The 23,139-nt window shown below is 37.2% G+C and overlaps 1 protein-coding gene across 10 annotated transcripts in view; it reads left to right on the top strand.

Annotated features, from left to right (window-relative positions):
- The window catches only part of CDH18 (cadherin 18), a 502,412-nt gene that overhangs the window by 70,306 nt on the left and 408,967 nt on the right, over positions 1-23,139 (top strand). For 7 of the 10 annotated variants that reach the window (XM_072924261.1, XM_072924259.1, XM_072924260.1 and 4 more), the window contains exon 2: positions 12,579-12,702. The exons of the other annotated variants lie outside the window; for them this stretch is intronic. The gene's annotated coding sequence lies outside the window, so the exon portion shown is untranslated. The remainder of the gene's footprint in view (positions 1-12,578; positions 12,703-23,139) is intronic. 10 annotated transcript variants of the gene reach the window in all.

Genomic DNA, 23,139 nt, shown 5'->3' on the forward strand with positions numbered 1-23,139 from the left:
TCCCTGCCCCTGTCCCCTGCCTCCTGCCCTGTTCCCATTGGCTGCGGCTCAGGTTCCCCATCGTCCCTGGCACGGGGTATAACCAACCCCCAGTTGGGTCCCCAGGGTCTCGGGAACACTCTTCTACAATAAACACGTGTCTCCACCCGAGCCCTGTGTCGCCATTTCATCTGTTCCCGTGCTAGAACTGAGTCTCACAGAGCTGAAGGCGAAAAGCGGCTGCGGCCTCTCCCCTCCTCCCGTTGTGCTCCCGCAGGCGCCTGCCCGGAGCCAGTCTTGCACGGCAACAATGGGTTTTTGTTGTTTGTTTGTTTGTTTTTGTTTGGACTTTTTTTCAGTATGACTCTTAACTGAAGATGAATTCTGTGATCTCCAAAGCCAGTGGAGCTTCTTTCATTATAAATTGGCTTCGTTTCACCTCTATCTTGTGCTGTATCAACTCCAAAGTCCCCCATGTGTCTTTTGATGTTCTCACAAGGGAAAAGACTGAGACTTTTGGGGAGCTAAACCAGGTATTTTATGACAGGCTACAGGTTAGCCACAGGTTAACTCATTAGTTGGACACTAAGAGTATCAAACAGTTGTGGTTTTCACACCTTTCCTCAGTAAGGACAGTGATTTGTATCTCTCTTCAATATGTAACTACTAAGCAGTTTTTCAAAGTCTGGGATTTGAAATATCTACCCACCCTTCAAGTTGACTAATAATCACCTGAAGGATCAAAAACTATTGAGTAACTTAAAAATACTGTATATTTAATTTTTTTGAGAACCTAGACTAAAAGCAAGATACCATTCTGTCTTCTCATGCTGTTGCACCATAGAAATAAGTCAGATCTTTTTTTCATCATTCATTACACCTGTCTTGGCACTGCCAATGATTTTTCATGTCAGTAAAGTAAGGTTTGACAAAGCAGAACTCTGTACCTTTCGTTTGCATCTTTGGTGTGAAGCAGGAGTATTCTCTTTTACTTTCATAAATGAAACTCTAAATTGATTCCTACAGATTTGCACTTTACTGGTGTGTTTATCACTACTATTTTTTTTGGTCAGAACAACTTTGTAATACATAATCTTGTGGTGATATTCACAGTGCAAGTCTGACTCTGTGAAGATGACTAACATAGTCTGTTGAAGATAACATAAGGATGTGGAGTTTATCAGAATACATAGTTGATAGCTCATCAGTATAAGAGGCAAGGACGAGAGACAGAATAAATGAGATACCCAGACAGGTAAACCAGAAGGGAGAGGAAATAACAGAGAAAGTAACAAAGATCATATCTCTGGTCACTGATCCAGGGAAAACTGAAGAAATCACTTGGGCCTTTAAAGAAGTTAAACCAGAACTTTGTGGTTGAGAAGTAACTAGGGAAACAAGATAATTATTGGACCTCCACAAAAAGAGTTTTTATTAGAATTTTGAAAATGTTTCCAGGATTTTTTAAAATTTCTACAGATATTCTGTGCATGTGAAGAACTATTACAGGATCTTTAGGAGAAGGGCCAAAGGCAGGGAAATGTAGGATCTGAGCTGGATCAGAGAGGAGCAAGCAAAGGAAAGGAGATGAGTGAAAAAGTTGCAGCTGCATATAAGCTGCTGATCAGTCTACTTGTGAGGCCAAGTCCTATACCTGACTACTGTAGTCTGTCCTCCCTTCTTACTAATTTCTTTCCTGTATATTTTCTATATATACAGGACATTGTTCTCCATTCTGTATCTAGCAGAGATAGGACCTGCTAACAAATTTCAAGCCAGGCTAGCTAGGGAGGAATAGGGCATCTTCAAAGACCCAAGATCTGAACTGGTGAATGGATAAGGTATGTAGGATCCTGACAGAAATATTTGATTAACCTAGGCCGTTCCAATATTTAGCGGTTCTATGAATATCAGTGTGCTTGTGAGGTGAAAACATGTGTCCTGCTCAATAGGCTTTGGTGCAGATATTTACATTCATCTTGAATTTAAAGGTATTTGGAAGTATTCATTTCTATTCAGGTATTTCAATTCTTGAATAAAAAGAATAATTTACTTGAGGGTTTTGTACTTGCAATTACCTTGTTTGCAAATGTTTGCTGGGTTTTATGAAAGAAAAGACACGTATGTAGTTTTCTAAAACTGATGGTAGAACTTTTTCAGCTTTATGAAATGCCAGAAAAAAAGACATTTATGATTTATATTATTTTGTAGCAATATAATAGCTAGTAAATCCCTTGGAGCACTAATATTGAAGAAATATCGGAGTCTTGTTAATAACATTTTCTTAGCAGACATTCATGTTGGGTTTTGGGATTGTTTTGCATTCTAATCCTAATTTTTCGTTCAGTTCATGAACTATAGTATCTGAGACTTATGAATAACATTATATCAGAGGTTATTTGTGTTAGTCACTAAAAATCAATTCTGAATAGCCTAGTGAAAGCCTGGGGCCAATGAGGTCTGCACTCCGGGGCTGACTGTAACAGCCTTATGTCACGCTACCTGGCAGGGAAAGGAGCAGTGCTCATCCTAGCCCCTGGGAAAGGCACTTGCATTAAACTTTCTGCTTGAAAAATGGTAAGGAGAAATCAGGTATTGTGTTCATAGCAGGGAAGAGGGAGTTTGTGTGACAGAAACAGCAACGGGAATTTTGCTGACAAGATCAATCTTATACTTCAAAGTTCAGAGGGGGAGGTGTTTTTTGCTGCATTTCCACCCCCCTCCCCCCCCCAATTGCTATTGTTATTAGAGAACCTGAAACTCCAGTCATATTTGTCTTCACTTTCCCATCCCTAGTGATTATTAATTTAATGGTAACTTGTGTTTTCTTTTTTTTTTTTTTAAGTCTCATTATACTGTTAGTATGAGTACATCTTTTATTCTTCTGACTTCTCTCATGTGACTTTCTTTTTCCAGATGCCTCCAAAAATGGAAATAACCTGGCCCATACATGAAACTGTCATACTTAGAGTTTTCTTGTTCTAAATGAAGAGAAGTTATAACAAGGACTGCTAGCCCTTCTTTTCCTTCCTTCATACCATGTCTACTACCATTAGCACACAGACATTTGGTGTGCTCTTCCTCTCTGGAGACACTGAAAAGCCACCTGGACACTTCTCTGTGTAACCTGCTATTAGTGACCCTGCCTTGGCAAAGGGATTGAACTAGATAATCTCCAGAGATCATCCAAGTGAGGAAGACATTCTGACTCTGCAAAGTATTGCTAAAAATGCCATTTATTAGAGATAAAACTATAAAGACAGAATAGTATCAGTAACATTACATCCCTTCAGGTGCCAGTAACCCTAATTTGTGCTGCCTTGAAAGGGCTTCCCATTGGGAAATGGAATCACCGGTACTAACAGGGAGCTGTGAACAGGTTTCCTTGTAATCATCAAATTGAAGTTTATATTGTGCCCATAGGATATGGCCTCAATGCCAGGCTGTATATGTAGCACAGCATGAGCTAGGGATGACCAAATGGTATCTTGATCACGACTCCTTGGTGTGCAGTGGTCTTCCAGGCGTGGTCTCTGTACTGCTCAAAAAGAAAGATGCTCAGGGTGACTGTAGCATTCCCACTTACCTAGAAGCTGTTGTCCTGGGGGAGCATGAAGGCACTATTAATGTAATAAATAACAACATGAGATTTTTTTCTCCACAACCTTGTCTAAATAAGGATAATTGAAACAAATTAAATATAAGAAAATCTAAATTAATAATGAAGTCGACTTGAGACAGTGGGTGCTGATTTCATATCAGAATTTCAAAAGATACTTATGCTTGTTGACAGATAAAAGTATTTCTTCTTACAGTTCACTGTTGCCATATAGTGGTGCTCCAGCAAAAAAATTATAACCCTTACTCTGACCTCCCATTCCTGAGAACTGTGCTTGTTCAGAGGTTATCTGGTTTCTTTTTTTTTTTCCTCATTCCTTATCTTCTCTGGAGACCCATCTAAATCTATGCTGAGAGCTGAGGGTCACGGCTTGTTAATTATTACAATTAACCAACTTCTGCTGACTCAGTTCAAGAAGTCTATTACAAAAGAGATTAATTCAGCAGGATTCCAAAGTTAAACTTTCATTGTGTTTATATTATACTGGGAATGTCCAGGTATCGTATAAGTGATACTGATTTACGAGCAACATGTAATGGGAATTCTCAACATTACACATTTTTTTGAATGAAAGAGAAAAGTCATATTTTTGAAATACTTATTCAAATCTTAATGGTCATTCAGCATATATGAATTTTAAAAAAAATGTTCAGGCTGAGATAAAACTACTGTCTGCAAAGTATCAATCATAAAATTAAACAGTTATCTTGAAAGAGAAAGATTCTTTGTTTGTTTTGTTTCTGATGGGTTTGTTTGTGTTTGTTTTGGCATTTTAGTTTTTTACTTGTTGAAAGAAGTATAAAATATAATAGAGGATTTTTTTCCCCCAAAAACCAAATTTTAAAGTCAGTAACACTGCTATATAGGGAAAACTCTGATTCTTATAATTAAAAAAAAAGAAGTCTGCAAAAGATAATGTAGAAATAGTGGAGATTATATTTCCCAAAATGGTTAGACTTCTCATGAGAGTATTTAGGAAGAACAGAAAGGATGTTATGATGTTTTACAAAGGGTTGAAATGTACCCCACTGTTAATCTGTGCTCCTTTAAGTCTCATTGATCCTTCAGGTTCGCAAATACTTTCTAAACATGTTTCACTAGTTACAAGGGTGAAAAGTACAAAAAGCAGCACATCTCTCCATAGTGAATTCACTGTCACAAGACAAAACCATGTACAGCGTTATTGATACTGAACCTAGATGAAATGTTTGGCTTAAAAAGGGTAAGTCTACACAACTGTCCATGATAACAGTAAAGAACCCTTCTTAGGAAAGAAATCTGTAAAATACAGTGCTGTAGTAAATACCAGTTTGATATCATTACTGTGCAATGAAGGAGAATGCAAGTAATAGGCATTCATAAAATCTTCCTTCTGATAGCACTTTTAAAACCTAAGTCTAAGAACACTTGTGATTTTGAGCAGAAATAAAGAAGATTTCAGTTGGAAATTCTTATTAATTTATTCTCCCTCAGGTGATATCACAAAATAGTTAACTGATCCAGTTTTATGAACATCTTTTCTAAAGTAAAAAAAAAAAAACAACAACCTAAAGACAAGGCATTATTCTTTTTGTCTTCTATTCAAGTGTGTACCAGCTGCAAATTTAGTACTTGACATAAAATCCAAGCAGAGTCTGAAAAGTGAATTGTATTTCTTCTGTCACAGTAAGACTGGTAGATGATTCTACTCTGAACTGCCTGAAGGGAGAATTCTCTTCTATTCTATGTTCTTTTCTATCCAATTTCCTTTTACTATGAAAAAGTTAACATTGATTTTCTTGTTGAAGATAAATTGTGGCCATTCCCATAAACTCAAAAAGTAAATAGCATAGTGTTTTGCTATATTTATACCCAGTGTTAATATTGAGATGGGCAAAAAATCCAAACTTCAGAAAAGTCTGGAAACTGTAATAATGTTTTTGGGTTTTTGTTTGTTTCTTGGGGAAAAAAATTAGCAAATTTTTCTCTTGTGGGATAATTTACTTTAGTTTTTATTTTTTTATTTTCTAAGTGAATAATCATGTATAGCTATATCCAGAATGCAAACTATGTCAAAGAAGTATTTTTCCATGTGTATGTAAAAACTCACATCCAGAAAAAATTCTGATGAGACTGGGTAAGCTTGGAAGGAACCCCACTGTGTCATCTGATCCAACCTCCCAACTCAAGTAGGGTCATCCTAGAGCATATGGCACAGGATTGTGGCCAGATGGCTCTTGAATATCTCCAGTAAGGGAAACTCAATACCTCTCATGGCATTATGCTCCAGCACACAGGTACCTCCACGGTAACAAAGACCTTTATCTTATTCTAGTGGAATCTCCTCCATGTCAGTTTCTGCCTATTGACTCTCATGCTATTGCTAGGCTGCACCAAAAGGAGGCTGGCTTCATCTTCTTGACACTGTCCCTGCAGATTCTTATAGTCATTTATATGCTTCTCTCTCTGCTGTCTGTCCTCAGGGCTGAACAGGTCCAGCTCCCTCAACCTTTCCTTGTATAAGTGATGTTGCAATCTCTTAAACATCTTTGTCACCTCACACTGGACCTGTTACAGGACCTCCATGTCTCTCTTGTATTGAGTTCATTGAGATACATCATTCTTGAATCTGGAGGAAGTGACCCTTGAATCACCAACTTTCTTGGATCCCTCTTTCCTGCAGGGCCTATTCGCATGCAATTCTTCCAATAAGAGCCTCAAAGGGCTTAAATTTAGTTCTCCTGGAACCCAGATTTATTATGGATGTACAAGATAGTATATTGCTGTTCCTAAGAACCTCACAGATTTTCTTTCTTCACGGCAATGTCTCCCTCATAAAATTAAGTAGTAGTAGTAGCTGCTGTTAAGTGAGTCAAGTATGTCTTCTAATTAGATGGGAATATGCCTACTGAGAAATTTCTATGCAGTATAATATGAAGGCACACTGAAATGTATTATAGTCTTTTTTATACCTTCATATCTTCACCCTGAAAGACATGACATACTTTGAGGACAGATAAAATGCAACAAAAAAATATTGATTCTTGAGTGGAATAAAGAGGGAAATGCATACAATGAATGGAAGGTAACATTTATCTAGAAAATCTCCCAAATTCTTAGACAGGTGTAAACTTCTCTTATTTTTTGCTATTTGCAGAAAAATGTTAGCAAGGTATTATCTCTTTCCATTTTTCAAAGTACAAGAGAAACTGAGGAATAGGCTTACATCTTAGAATCATGTAAGTGATGTTTTTTTTTTTTAAAAACAAAAACTCTGACTATTGCACTATTTTAAGAACTGCACAATTATAGTTGCCTTGCCACAGATCAGACTGAACAAATCCTTGCCAACCAACCGACAAACCAACCAAAAATTCCCTAAAACATATCTAATCTAGCCAGAGTAGAAAGAATCATGTGTGATAAGAACACTAAATAGTTGAGTGCATGGTATTCAAAAAGTAGAACATTCTGATTTGAAGCTTACCTGCAAAATTACAGTGTTAGATTTGAAATAATGGAATGGAAATCAGTCAAGGGATCAATTGAGACTAGTAAAACACAAATGCTTTTCCTCCCACTGCACTTTAATGAGGTAGGTGCTCATACACAATGTCAAAGTATCTTGACTTAAAACCAATCAGGGAGACTTCAGGTAAAACAGAGAAAATATTTTAAAGGTATTATGGGGTTATTTAGTTGAATTGAAAAAATAGTATTATACTATATTTTTCTTCATCGTTTAATTTGCTTTGCAGTGTATCTTTGTACCTGAATTGTTAGTCTGAAACCAGGCAATTACATGCTAAATATTTGCACTTTGTGGCTTTTTCTAAGCTGACAGTAAAAGTATTGATTGTTTTTATGTGAATCAGGCTTTTTGTATGTCAACAGTTGTGGCGGCTACCTGCCACGGCCTCGGGCAGGTGGAAGAGTCCGGCTGGCACAACCCACGTGAGGCCGCGTGGCCATCACGTGAGTGGCGCCTCAGGGGAGAATCATCTGGCCCCGATGGTGCTGAGTGCTGCTCGTGGGTGCACAGCTTTAGTAACTCTGCACGCTGAGAGGCGATGAAAGGAGGAGAGAGGACACTTGTATGCCACCCAAAGAGTCCTTTATTTCCCCAGGTGGGGCAAGAAAGGTGCCCTCTGAGTGGTTGCAGTGACAAATGCTGAAGAAATCAATGATTACAGCAACTTAAATAGGGGGTGGGTGGACTGGGTGCAAATCTGTCTTGCCCAATGGGGATAAACCAGAGAGGGACAAAACAACCTATGATAATGTAGCAGGGGTAGGTACAAAGTCAGGTGACAAATAGAAAAGCTAAGCTGGAGTGATTGATGCAAAACTTTCTGGAAGAAACTGGGGGTGGTTAGAGGATTGACAGACAAAAGGGTATGAACAAACTCGGATTGATAGAACCAAATAAGGAGAAAACAGGGAGAGGTGAGATGATTGACACAAAACTGGGGAGCCAAGTGGTGGGAACTTTTGGGGTAAGGGGACACATAGGGGAGCATAAGGCTAACTAACATTGATAAAACCGTCTTTACTCTGTGGTGGCTGGTGATAGGACCCAAGGGAATGGCCTGAAGTTGTGTCATAGGAGATTTAGGCTGTATCACCTAGAGGGTGATTTGGCACCAGAACAAGCTCCTCGGGGAAGTGGTCAGAGCACCAAGCCTGGCAGAGCTCTAGAAGCATTTGGCCAATGCTCTCAGGTACATAGTGGGACTCTTTGGTTGTCCTGTGTAAAGCCAGGAGCTGGATTCAATGATCCTTGTGGTTCCCTTCCAAGTCAGCATATTATATGATTTTGTGTGAGTACAGTCCTGAAAATTAACTGGGGGAAGGACATGGGAGTGGCTCTCCAGGGGCAAGGCCTCAGAGTGACCACTGAGGAGGGGGTAGGGAAGGAGCCCAAAGCCAGGGTCCAGTTACCTGGTGACCCTGGGAGAAAGCTCTGGACAAAGGGGAAGGGTCACGAGGTGATGGACACGTCACCTGGGAGGAGACAGGGGGGTGAGTCAGGGATTTTGGGGTTTGATGGACATACAGGTACTGATGGGAAAACTGGGATGAACCAAATGGATACAAAAATGGGATATGGAGGGACAAACCATTATGAGGGGATATAAAGTGCAAACACAACTCCACAGCCTTCCTTGGTACAGTCTCTAATAATTTAATGTTTTTCTTATATTGTAGCATCCAAAACTGCCCCCAGCACTTGAGGTGAGGTTGCCCCAATACAGAGCAGAGCAGGAAAATTCCCTCCCTTTCCCAGCTGGTGATGCTGTCCCTGATGCACCCCACGACAGGGTTGGGTCTCCCGGCTTCCAGAGCACTTCTGACACACATTTAACTTGCAATCAATCAGGACTCCCAGGTCCGTTTCAGCAGCACTCCTCTCCAGCTGCTACGCTGCAGAATTTATCAGCCATTGGCCAACTACCTTTTCAGAATATATTTTTCCTAGGAAGGCTTTTCCATCCAAATATCTAGGACATTCACACCAATGAAGCCTTTTGGCATCCCCCCTACTCATCAAAGTTTTTTGACATTATTTTCCCTTTATCTGACCACTGGCACTTGATTAGATCTGTAATCATTACATTTACTCATGTTTTTATGCTACACTGTGACCGGGATTATCATGCATAATAAAGCACTACATAAAAATGCAATTAAATACAGTGAAAGATACACTAAGAGGGGTAAAATAAAATTCCCCTTTGGGTTCCATTCCATAAAAGCACAAGCCTGATATCTCGACATGAAATACTAATAATGGTATGTTTTCAAGTCTTTATGCAAGGGTTCTTTTATCAAGTGTGTTCTCTTATATCAATTAATTTGCAGATTATTAGTAGACGTAAAATAGATGTCCAGTTCTTTTATACAAGTAAGGATATTAAATAACACGGTATCAGTGTCCTGTAACTTAGCTCAAAGAAATTACTGGCCATTACTGACCATCATATCATACATATGATAATATTTGCCAAAGCATTCTCATGCCAGTCTCATTTTTCAATACTGATGACTTGATCTGACTGAAAAGTCTCAGCTAAGCAAAACTGCTTTCAAAGTTATATCTGCTTTAAATGTTTTAAAAACCTTTCAGTAAAGATTACGAGGTCATTTTGTATCAAGCTCCAGGAACCAACACATTTGCAAACAAAAAAATAACGCATTAAAAAAAAAAAAACCACACAACACATTTTCAAATTAAACTATTTTACAAAAATTGCATACTATTGCATATTCAATTACTGTAGCTGTTTTGTATATTACACAGCGACCTAAAACCAGCATTTTCCTTCAGAGGAGAAGGACTTATCCGCTATAGAAATAGATTGGGTCATATTCATCTCCTCTATCCTAGGGCTGGCAGTTTTTTCTAACTAGCTAATTTTTTCAGTCACTGGTGCCAAAATTACATAAGGAAAACTGTAATTTAATGCTTTTTGTGCCAGTCTAAATCTATGTCAATGCCAAAACTGACACTACTATGGAGGGACCACCATTGCTGCTGCAGTCATTTATGAGATGCTTGACTCAGAATTCTAACTACCTTATATTCATAACAGTAGTTTATTCCTTCCTGTGTTAATGGTTTCAGTCTACCTTTGATTGTATTAAGACCTCACTTTATTTAGTATGTAAGCAATTTAAAAATAATCATATGAAAACATCTCCAATTTGTTTACATGCATACTCTTAAAAATTGAAAGTAAGATTTCTTTTTTTTTCACTGTGATTGCATGACCAAATAACTTCTTGGTGAAAATATTCTATTCTATTACTTTACACAGCATAAGCCAATTTTAACTCTAATTATGAAGACTAATTTAGCTGGTATTACCTCAAGACAATGCTTTTAATTTTGCATGAGTACTGTCCTGAAGTAGAAAATGTATTTTATATGAGTTTGGTTAGTAGCTAATGAAGCTGAAAATTTAATGTGTAGGTAACACTATCATTCAAACACTTGACAAAACAATTCTGAGAAAGTTCAACAGTACAGGAAAAAACAAAAAGCGTGCATGTGTTTTGTTTTTTTTTCTTTCCTGGAAAAGAACAAGACAAGGACATCAACAATTCATCAATCAACAGTTTCAGCAAGGCATTCCTCCCATAGGAGACAGTCCTCTATTTACTTCTCCAACATGAGTCCTTCCCATGAGCTGCAGTTCCTCCCAAACTGCTCCAGCAATTGTCTGTTCCACAGGGCACAGGCCTTCAGGAAGAGACTGCTTCTGCATGGAACCCCACGGAGAAGTCTTGCCAGCAAAGCTGCTTCAGCATAGGGTCCTCTTTCCATTGGTCTGCAGGTCCTGCCAGGAGCCTGTTCTAACACTGGCTGCTCACAGGGTTACAGCTGCCTTTGGGCATCCATCTGCACCAGTGTGGGCTCCTCTGTAGGTGGATCTCTGCTCCACTGTGGACCTCTATGGGCTGCAGGAGCACAGCCAGTCCCACCACAGTCTTCACCACAAGCTTCATGGGAATCTCCTCCCTCTCATTCCCCACTGACCCTGGTGTCTGCAGAGTTACTTCTCCCAAATGTTCCCACTCCTCTCTTCTCTGTCTGCAACTGCTTCTGCCCAGTAACTTCCTTCCCTTTCTTAAATAAGTTTTACCAGTACCACTGTCACTGATGAGCTTAGCCTCAGCCAGTGGCAGGCCTTGAAGCTGGCTGGCATTGGCCCTTTCAGACATGGGAGAAGGTCCCTCCTATTAGGTGTTGGCTGTGGGGCAAAGGTATGCTCCTGCCACAAAATCTTATCTACTAGTATTCACCTGCTTTTTCCTCATTAGATTAATTCAGTGTGTTAGCTGTTTGTTAGCAAAGGATATTTTGTAGCATCATTTCAACTGTAGTTTTAATGGGCTATGCAGATGCAGGTGATTCACAAAGTTCAGTGTGAACTTGAACTGTATTTTTAGAGCAACATACAATGCAGGGATAAAAAATATATGTTAAAAAAGATATAGTTTCTGTGCAGAGAGTTGATGGGCAGAAAAATAATAGTTTTCTGAGAGTCTTGAGGTTGGTTTTTTGCACTGCTTTGGATTTGTAGCATTCACAGTGTAGGGCTAAAGTACCTTAATAAATTATTGACTGTTTGCATCCAGCTGAATTTTTAATTTTTCCCAAGGTATTCTGAAGCTGTAGACTTTAGGAAGTTGTTCTCCTTAGGAAACACTAAAGAAACAAAATAAGACAGTGTATGTTCCAGACACATTCTCTAAAATTAGAATGTGCCATGCACATTAACTTATTTTGGGTATGCTTTTTTGTTTGTTTTGGATTTTTGGTTTTGTTTTATTTGGGTTCTTTTTAAACGCAGTGAATATAGAAAAGTAATTCAGCTTTTTTTCACAAATTATCTTCTGATTTCTCAGTTGGAGAAGTCACAATGAGATTGCAATTCTCAGATCTGCTGTGATTCATTCAGAGTATGAATCTCCCATATGGACTTCTACTCAGACAAAACCACTTGAATTACAAAGTCAGTGTTCCAAATTAGTTTTAGTCAAGGAATTATTGCAGAGAGAAGTCACTAACAAAAATTATGGCCATAGATAATTTTCTTGCAGATAAAAAGAAATATTTGTTCCATAACATAATTTATTAATTTTAGCCCTCTGTATTAAAATGAGCTTAATTTTACTTTGCTCAATATAGCTAAGGTCTATTTAAAGAATTAAATAGCTTTCAACTCAGTGCAAGCAATTACTTGTTTGTCATGTTTGCTGAATTGAAGCAAAAGCAAGCTAAACTAATTTTTTCCATTCCTAATTTAAGAGTTTTACTGAAAGACAACAGGATGAAGAGTTAGGTTTGTATACTACCTGTGAGAATGGGAAGGAAGGAGTTTATATTTGTTGTTTTGGTTGGTTGAGTTTTTTTCCTTTTGTTGCATTTTATTTAATTTTAAGACTTAGAATCTCAGTAAGTGATGACAACTAGTTTATTTTTTCTCCCTAACAGACTTTTAAATCCACACCTAACTCATTACATGTAACGGAGACACCGTAACTGCTCGTTCTGTCTTGGTCCCTTGGGAAGGACCAAGAAAAGGGGTTGGACTTGGACCTGGACCTCACTGCCACTGGTCTGTAGAATATAACATTTGGTCATATCTGTCTCTCTCTGTATGTGACATTGCACACAATGTGAGCTACAAAATGGAACAGTATTTCTCGTAGCCTGTATTTATGTGTTTGCATCTGTAGACACATAAATACCTCTATACTCTTCCCTTATGGTATATAAAGATATAATACCAAGCAAGAAGGGCTTCCATATGAAATCTTTTAATCTGATGACCCTGAAATTACTTATATTAAATTTATTAGAGAATGCTAGGCTGAAATGTAAATTTGGTTCCCTTTAAGGAAATAAGGAAGCCTATCTGATTTATTGGTATTTGTCAGAACTCACTGGTAGAGGATGTGATATTTGTTATGATCTTCTCAGGCTGAACAATGACACCAGATATGTGTCAGTCTTTTATTGTAGTCTCCATAACCCCATCAGCCAATCCACTGCTTTAGACTCACAAGGGGTTGGCTAACAAGCCCTTAAATGTATACAGTAGACTTCAATAAGTTCTTGACTCTCACAACACACAACCGAAGGTGCTCACAAGCCACAAACACTTGAAAACAGAGTGTGGAGTAGAATACATCTTTTTTTTTCCTTTCTGTCAATTCAATTTTTAAATTTTCCTTTAAACTTGTTTGTATCACAAAAGAAACCAAAACCAAACCCCAAAACCAATCTAAACCAAAAAATGCACAACATTAGGGTCTTCTGGAAAAGGTTTTGAGGCTAGCTGATATTCTTCATCTTCATCAAACCCCTCAGAATGACCTCAAAATGAACTGTGTTTAAGCCAAACACACTAAAATTGGTAATTGAGCTTGAATACTTTCTATTTTAAGAGCCTGAATCTTTGCAGTTCTGTAAACGTGTAAGTACTGAAATGTACAATTGCTCAGTGTGGTTAGTAATGAAAATACAATGCACAGTCTTGTAACTGTTACAGAGGTTGAATTCATTCCAAGTCATTGAAGACCTGGGATGCTCTTAAATTTGGAATCAAAAAGCAGTGTGCTAACTGTACCTTTTCTGGGATGCCTGTAAGGCTGCCTGATATTTTCTTTCTGTGCTGCTATGGTATTGTGTTCCCAGACATGTAAAAAGAGAATGGGCAGCAAGTGTAGTTGCAAAACAACATTTGAGTGAACCAGAACAGGAATTTTGCAAAGCATGTGGATGATGGATTCAGGCATTATTTTGGCTCACCAGCATCTTCAGTGTCAAAAAAAGATAGGAATTTCTGATACAAGGACAGAACTAGCATCTGACTGCATTCACACTTGTCTACTATCATTTGTGATTTAGTGAGACAGTGATTAGTATATTTACAATGCATCTATTGCATTTAGTTTGCCCACAGGATGAGTGAATATAATGAAATTTATATGAGACAGTTTGCTAGAGGTTGGAATGTGCAATTGTTAAAATGGCAATAGGTATGGCAAAGGTATTGATGGAAGTTACGGTGACCTGTTTAAGTTGTAATAGGTGAGAAATCATTATCTTGAAGTTATGTATGTTAAACAGTAAAGTCTCATGCTGTCTCGTAAGAATTACAAGTGTGTCACTCCTTTCTGAAGAGATACTCTATCTCTTCTACAGGGTTTGAAGAATAAAAGAGAAAACCAGATAGCTGGAAAGATGGGCAACAATTTTTTTCATATATAAATTGGTTGTAATCTATTTATTTTTATGTGCATAACAAGGTGTTTCCTGTGCCTTTTCAATATAGGCTTTTATTTTCTTCAGCCCATCATTAACAATGTTTTCTCCTCATTCTCACTTATTGGAGTGGGTACATACTTGTGGGTATTTATAAAACCAAAAAAAGGTTGATTCTTGTAGGTTCATATAGGGGGGACATAGTACAACTTCAGGATATTTAAGATCATCCTGGTTGGAAAAGTATACATAAAGATCACCAATTATGTCTGTAGACAGGAAACAGATGCATACATACATTATTTTTCCACTTCATTCCCATCTTTTTATTTTAAACTCAGTGTGAACATAGAAGCTTTGCAATGCACCATATGGGTCAAATAAATTAACAGTCCACAGAGAACAAGGCAGTTTAAATAAGGATGTATATGAAGAGTAGTTTTATGCTGTTTTGCAACTGAGGCTGAGTAAACAACTATAAACTGAAATAGGGACTTAAAGTACTTTTGATAATTGTGGTATGATAGTTTTGGTTCTTAATTTGAAAATAAAAAGTAGACCCTTTTCCATTTGAATAATAATACATTTTAGGAAATCTGACACAGTATCTACAAAGTAACTACAGTGACAATCTATCCCTATACCCATTCAAACACAATGATTTTTATTTTTGTGTATTTGGTGCACATTTATCCTAAACTTTCTATTTCATTCAACTTTCTGTTTAAACCAGCAAAGACTTGCATTTACTTCAGAGGAGCTGGATCAGGACCACAGTTAATTACTTCCCAAAAATTAATTTGTTCTTCCCTGTTATGGATCAGCTCTTAAGACAACTTGTAATACAGCAGGAAACTAGGGGAAAATTTATATTTCTTATTCTTTGAAAAGCTAGAACTCTGCTCAGTACATGGATTACAGCTCTATGTCTGGTAATTGATGTGTCCCCATTAAAAATAAAAACTTTAAAAATAATTCTTGTACATGAAGCATGAATGAAAATTCATTTTCTTCTTAAAATGGGAGACATGGGTGTTTTTATGTGTAAAAAAAACCCCAAACCCTGCAAAACAAGCTCTGAAATTCACTGCTACCAGTAAAAGATACATTTCTTACATCCGCATAGACTAGAGGAACACTGGATTTAGACGACTAAATTTAAAAACCGGTTTGACACTGATTAACTTGAAAACTACATTTTCCCTCACATGTAAATGGTGTCCTCATAGTGGTGTTGCAATGAGTTCTCTTATCTCTGCAGCTATTTGAAAGACCTAAATAGATGTATTCATTTATACTGGTCATATGGCAATATTTCCCTTCGCTCTGGAAAAGCAAATGTAACAATAAATTTAGTATTTGTGCATTAGACATCAAAAAAAATGAAGATGTTGAGAAGACAACTGCAGTCATTCACTCTACAGAGTATATTTCTGAATTAAAATAACATGCTTGTTTAAAGATGCTGGATTCGCTGTGTGCTGGTGCTTTGCATACACAGCTTTCTATGTGACACAGTGAAAGCAGAAGAGAAAATGTCATTCTGAGGTCAAGTTATTAAGTAAAACAGAATGTGGTTGAAGAAGGTATATATCTGTGTGTTCTGATTCCTAATGAAGACAATCTGAACACATACTCACACTGATGTTGAAGACAGAAAGGTGAGAAAGAAATGCTTCATGTATGACTTAATTAGAATTATTTATATAAGTTGGGACTCACATAGTTGTAAGCAACCTTTATTCATTTACATTTAAAGTTTAAAGCCCATACTTGATTTTCAGGGTTTTTGTATGTTGAGGTAAAACTGATGAAGACTAGTAACTTTTATTGAACAGTATTTTTTCCATGCATGGCAGTAGGATAATTTAACAAAGTATGGGTAAGTTAAGTCCTCTGCATGAAATCCTGACTTCACTGAAGGAATATCCTTCCATTGTGTTTGGTTTCATGCTTCACGAGCCTTGCATTTCTGGTTATTTCTGGAACCATGAGCTGAAATTCTCCACTTCTGATATGTTACAGATTAGGCTGAAGATGAGACATTGGGCTCTTAGGCCTGTACAGCTACTCATGGCAAAAGCAATTTTGATTATTTTAGTGCAAAATACCCAAATTAAATTTATCTCTGACTCAGCTCGGTGAGCTGTTTGCCATTCAGTAGAGACAAAATGTAGAAGCTGTCCTTGTACACCAGAATATCAGTGTTAATCTGTAATTTTTCTTCACCTATTAGTGTGCAACAGCCATCTGACTTGGTGAGAAATTTTAAGAGAGATATTGTTAGGATTAGTAATGTTTTTAACTACTCTGGAAAGTTATACCAAAACATACCTGACTTTGCTATGAAGTCAACCCACCCCAAAATAAATATATTTTACACACTTAGATTTATGTGACTGGTGTATGTTTTCTTGTACTTTGGGGAAATATGAAGCAATTTTTACACAAATATTTGAAAAGGAAATATTTTTTTCACTGTTAAAAATAGTTATAAGTCCTCAATCCAAAATGTGTATTTTGCTCCTCAGATACTTTGGAATGCTAAAATTGGAAAGCAGCATAATTCTCAGTATTTTTAGTGAGATATATGTATTTTTTTCCTGTTTTCTATGTAGCTTCAATCTTATCTCTAAATATTATGGTCACTGTAAAGTTTTATGTAGGAAAAAAAATCAGTCATTTGTGTTGAGTGCTAGCTCAAGTGACATTTTCTTGTTTTGCAGAATCAGATCTAAATGCAATGCGTTTTCTTTGTAACCACAGTAGGTTAACATTGAATGTGTACCTCACCTAGGAACCTTTACTAATTGTCAGTGCCTCTTTTTATAGGTTTTGCCTTATTTTTGTCCACAGTCCAAGACAGGATTTCTGCCCAAGTATCTCAGCATGGATTTAAACACCTTTATAACCAGCACTGCAATGTGCTCTGTTTGCACAGGTGTGCTCTGTATAATGATAACATACTTGGTGTGAATTTTACTTCAATCATAAGAACCCTTTATGTTCTGTTTGCTTTACTGGATGTTTGTTGGAGGTTTAAGCTTTGAATGCATATCTAAATTTCAAGTCAGTAAGTTCTTTTTTGTTAGAATGATTTTTTAAAGATCTTGAAACTCAGGCTTTACTTTAGCTTTGTCGTACTATATTCAGAAAGACCATGAAAAAGTGCAGTACTTTGGACATTTCCAAGTCTATTTTGTTTCTAGAAATCAAGTAGAAAAAAATGTATTGCAGCCTTCCACTTCCACCACTCTCTATCAATAGTGAAATCATTCAAAAAATTCAAAGCAACTTTTCATGAAGAAAAACATTCTTAAATGAACGTCATTACTGACTTGTCAGCCTGTTTTGCTGTAGGCATCAATCTTCAGAGTGTTCTGAATGTCCCTGAGAAAGGGAGAACCAAAAGTGGTTTATTTGTTTTCACTGGTGGGTTACTCTAAATAGAGAAAGCAACGTTTGCTCAGGACGTGTAAGAAGCAGCTTAACAGCTCAGCTAAGACCTTAACTGTGGCTTAGGTATGGTACACAGATATTGAAAATGTGGGGCTGTTATGGTTTGATGCTGATGCAGTGCTAGTGCCGCCATGAAAATACACCTTCTCTAAATGAGTGCTGTGAGATGTGACTAGAAAGAGCAGAGAAAGTTTGAGCTTAAATATAAAGAAAAAAAGCTTTATCAACTTACAACTATATTAATAAAGGGAGCACACATAATTTAGAATGAAAACCTCTTAAAACATTTTTCCTTCCCCCTATTTAATTTCTAAGAAAGCAGATTGAGACAAAATTTGGACTCTCAATTAAGTTACTACGCTTCAGATAATCAATACTCAGTTTATTAAGGAAGAGAGGAGGTTTTTTGTACTATAGACCCCCCAAGAAACACAGTTACGACTTCTTGTGTTTCCGTGTCGGACATGGCACTGGCTGGAGAAAATCTGTTGTTGTGACATCTTCCTTCCGTGTACAGTGCTCTCACCACCATGCGCGGACCGAGACTGCTTATAGGGTTTTTCTTTTAAGTATGCTCTGCAAAGCACTACAGAACAACAGTTTCTCATTTTGGAGCCACATTCCTCCCTATTTTCTCCTACCCTGGGGCAGAGGGTCTTGAGAATGGAGATCTTCCTTTCCCTGAAGACAGAGGGCACCACCATACCCTCCTAATCACTGCAGCAGGTCACTCTCTTGGCTCTAAATATTGCATCCCCTTATAAATGCAGTCTCTGTTGCAGGAGAAATTGGTTCAGTTCATGGTTATACAAGAAAACTCCAGCTAAAAGCTACTGCATCATCTCATCGTACTTAAGATTCTTTCCATCTTCTTTTGACATCTCAGGCCCCAGGCTGTCTCCCTTCTCTTTCAGATTAAGGAGGATTACTGTTTTACAAAGCTTTCATTGTCTAAGAAGGGGCTAAAAGTCTCGGACTCCCAGGACTGATGAAATTTCATCCTAGAACTCCCACTCCAATGGTGGGCACCTTCTCCTCCCTTCTCTTTCTCCTTTGCCAGCATACTCCCAGCACAGTCTCTGTCTCGCTCACTCTTTCTCCCCCTGTGGGGGAAACAAAGATATCTCAGTTTTTCTCCACCCTTCCATCCTGCAGGGGCCGGCTCAGTTACTCGGTTATAGTCCCTTCACACCCTGGCCTACCTCACCCAGGCCGCATGGCTTCCCCTCCCCAACCCAGCCTGTGGCTGGGCAGGGGAGGTCTGAACTCTTCACTGACTGGAAAAAAAGAGTGTTCCACTGGGAGTTGTCTGCTTTTAATCCCCTGTGTTCTCAGAGGCATGTCCAATGTCTTCAATGATCACACCAGGTGTCAATATTCAAATCTGAGCACTGATTGGTTTGACCCCAACTTCCTGAGAAAACTCACTTTCTTGTTAATCCAGGACAGGGGCTCAATTTCAATTTAAGAAGGCATTAATCAAAACATGTCTCAAGTTACAGCACAGCTGAGTAGCAGAAACTATCTGGAACACAGCCACATAACTAAAGTGATCAATAATGGCAATTAACAAGTGGTTTATGACAATTTGGAATGTTGCTTCACATTGTGGAAATGAAATGAAATTGATCTTGCTCTGCCTTTTACTTCACCTAGCCTAGTTTAAACTTTCTTGTAAATGGTTCACAGCAAGAAAGAATTATGTCTAAGCTAGCTTGTCCTCCAAACAATTTTATTGCCTTATTTATTTTAGTACTCCAAATTTTTTCATAAACTCTCTGTCATTTTCTACTCTATTTGGTGCCTCTTATTTATCTAGAGATTTAGATAATGCTTCTTTTTTGGTTCCCACATATAATCTGATGGTTCAATTTTTTGTGTTCATTATGCCTGCAATTAAATGTGCCTTTCTTGTACCTTGTGTCTTATTTCAAATCTCTACAAGAATTATTAAATCAGGTTTATCTACATGCTACAGAATAAAATAAAGTAAATTGTAAAAAAGATAGTGATTTAAACTAATTCATACCTCCAAGAAGAAACACAATTAAGATCTTTGCAATAAAAATGGCCTGTAATATTTCAAACTTCAGATTACAAACTCTTTAGCTCATCTCAATGCCAAGATCAGTAAATGAAATTGTCTTTCAGGTAGGCACAAGGCTTTCCCAACAGGTCTCCTTGGCTCAAAGGCAGACCAGGACAGCAGGCTGAAATAAAAAGAAAGAAGACTGTTCACACTCTCAGTCTATCACAGATATCACAGATTTTATTGCTTGTTGGGTTGTAAAACCAGGTGCTTTTAGGTTTCTGCAGAAGGCCCTTATAGCATGCTGCTGGTAGTATACAGGTGAATGGGGAGATGGGTACAAGAAGTACAACTGGTTTTCAGTTCAGCAGTTAATAAATTTATCTGACACAGGTGCTTTTTGGTTTTGCAAACTCAGTGAATTGAGTCTTGGGTATTTATCTGAGATATTTTTCATTTTATATTGTCCTGAGAGAACACCTGTCCACTGGATATACCTCCAGTTTATTCCCAAAATTGTTTCTCATTATCTTTATTATGGATTTCATGACAAGTTAGTTGTAGCTGACAAGTCACAGATTCAAAAGATGAATTGATGATAGCCTGTGATATTTGGTTTTGTTGATGGGGAATTTATTCAAATTTGGGAGCACTATGAAATTTAGTCTCTTTTCAGAGGTTTGTGCAACATATAATCTGTAATTGCAGAAGAATTTTTGTTCTCTTTGCTTCTGCATATGGAAGATATCTCATTGTGTAAGACAATCCAAAATTAGCTGAGCTTTGTGTGCATATTTGTTCTTCACAAAGAAAGGGGGATTGGGCATTGGAATGAGTTTCTCAGGAAGGTGGTAGAGTCGCTGTCCCTGGAGCTGTTTAAGAAAAGACTTAATGCAGGCAGTGTCATGGTCTATTTGAGAAGGTGGTGTTACTTCATGGGTGGAATTCAATTAGCTCAAAGGTCTTTTCCAACCTATTCAGTTACGTGATTCTGTGAAAGAGCAGGCTCTTCACTTTGTCTGATGTAACAAGAATCAGTCTTCTGTAACTATCAAGTTTAATACGAAAGTAGATTTATTTGATTAGGGAAGTTGTGCTGTGTTCTTTACTGACATTTATGTGTTGCTTTTGTGTAGGTGTTTAGGTTTAGGTTGGGTTTATTGTTAGGTTTGGTTTGTGTTTTTTTTTAGTAATAACTCATCAACAGTCTATCAGGTCAAGATTTGTTGTGTTGGCAAAATTGGAAAGGTCTCTAATAAGTGCTTGAAATATTTTACTTCATGTTGTTGGCTGATGCTGCTCCACACTCTCTATCTGTTAGTATATTATCAAACTTCAGTGTCATACAAGAAGATTTTTATTACAATTAGAACTTCAGTATTCAAGTTTCAAGTTTTTAAATTTTTTTGTGATGATTTAATTTCAATATAGAGCAGTCTTTAATGTGCTTAACTTCAAAGTATGTTATCAACAGACTTCTACAGTTATTTTTACACTAGATGTATGATTTTATTTCATGAACTAAATGCAGTCTTCATATTTTCTTCTATACATGTTCAACTTATAATTAAAATTAGTTTTTATAACCACTAATTTTTAATCTGTGCCAGGGCTTAGTATTCTCCTTTGTGTACTAATATTTTACCTAAACATTAAAAGTTTCAAAGGCCTGTACATTTTTCCATTTATTATTTTTAAATTAAGTTAGGTTTTATGGTATTAATTCAGGAAATCAACCTGGCAATTCAACTCATTTTCTATTTTTGAATTTTCAGGGAAAAATTGGGATAAACCTGTTTCATTCAGAATCTTTGAAATTTTCCATTGTATATATAAGTCTAAATTGTTGTTGTGATAACATTATTCCAGTCTGCATTTAATCCAGTGATGATACCATGTCGCAGTTGAGACGGACAAGACACTTTTCCTTCTTGGATGGAAAGATGGGCAGCAATACCCCGTCTTTCTTGTTCACAGCTCATATTTATATGGTTTTCTAAAAGTTTCATGTTTCATTCCAATTGGTTAGTAGCCTGTTGCTACCCAGTTACTTGGGTAGTAGTTGCTAGAATACGTGCTCACCAAAACCATTTTTCCCTAAAGATGTTTACATTCTTTTTTCATGGGTAAAGAATGATTCCCACATGTACAAATTCCTTTTCTCAGGGGTACTTGTCAGGCCAGCTGTTAGCCTTTCTTAGCCAAATAGCAGGCCTGCGCCATGATTTTACAAGGCCTTTATTTTGTAAGGTTTTACCTATATGCAACAATACAATGAGACGTTCCTATTCTTTAATCTCTTCTGATGATTTCTTCTTTTCTTCTCTGTTTTATGAGCCAATCTACTCATTCAAATTACTGCTCAATGAACTAAAGTGAAATTAACTGGTAGGAGTTAAGATAAATTGGTTTTTCCCCTTCACTTAATAGGGAAATTAGTGAAAACATTAAAACATATCAATTTTAAAACAAATTTTGTCTAAAATCTGCCGAGTCTGATTTATCATGTGTATCATATATGTTTCTATTATTTCAACTTAAATGATACAGCACCATAAGCAGCATTCTAAAATCCAGAGTCAGATAGGAAAAAGAAAGACAGTTACACTGGTAGGCATCAGTTTAAGCAAATCAAATACTTGTGATAAAATACATTGCAATCAAGTATTTTCCTGATACTGCAGATCTCTGGGTAGCACCTTTCATAACAATGGATCCCAAAACTGTCACATAAAGGTGTTACTTTATGTGGTCTCTGTAATACAATGAAGGAAAGCAGAGGGAAAATATAATTTTGTAGTTTGTTAGAACACTAAGTAATGTATAATAATAAGTAATAACTCAGGAGCTGATTATAATTTTCTTGTCTAATTAAAAGTTTAATAATTTTATTTCAGAGATATTTTAAATCCAAACACTAATATTGGTGTTGAGTATATCTTACTGTAGGGTGACATGATGGTAACTTGAAAGAGAAGTGAACAGGCAATGATTTCACAGCCCCTTGTATAATAAGAAATTGCAGAATTTGGACAAAGACCATTTACTATCCAGTTTAGAAAAAGGCACTTCATCTAAACTCAGACTTTGCTGTCACACTGGTATGACACTTGTTGAGACCACTGATGGTGAATACATGGGTTCTTCTCAACACAAGATTGCCAGTATGGATTTTCAGCTGAGCTCTATGAAGAATCCCAGGCAAGAATGACAAATGTCGTTTTAAGGAAGAAGAGAAGATTAAAAGGTCCTGGATGGTGGATGAGAATTTCACATATTGGAAAGAAATCAGTCATC

Source organism: Taeniopygia guttata, chromosome 2, assembly GCF_048771995.1.
Source record: "Taeniopygia guttata chromosome 2, bTaeGut7.mat, whole genome shotgun sequence".
In the NCBI taxonomy this organism is placed as follows: Eukaryota; Metazoa; Chordata; class Aves; order Passeriformes; family Estrildidae; genus Taeniopygia; species Taeniopygia guttata.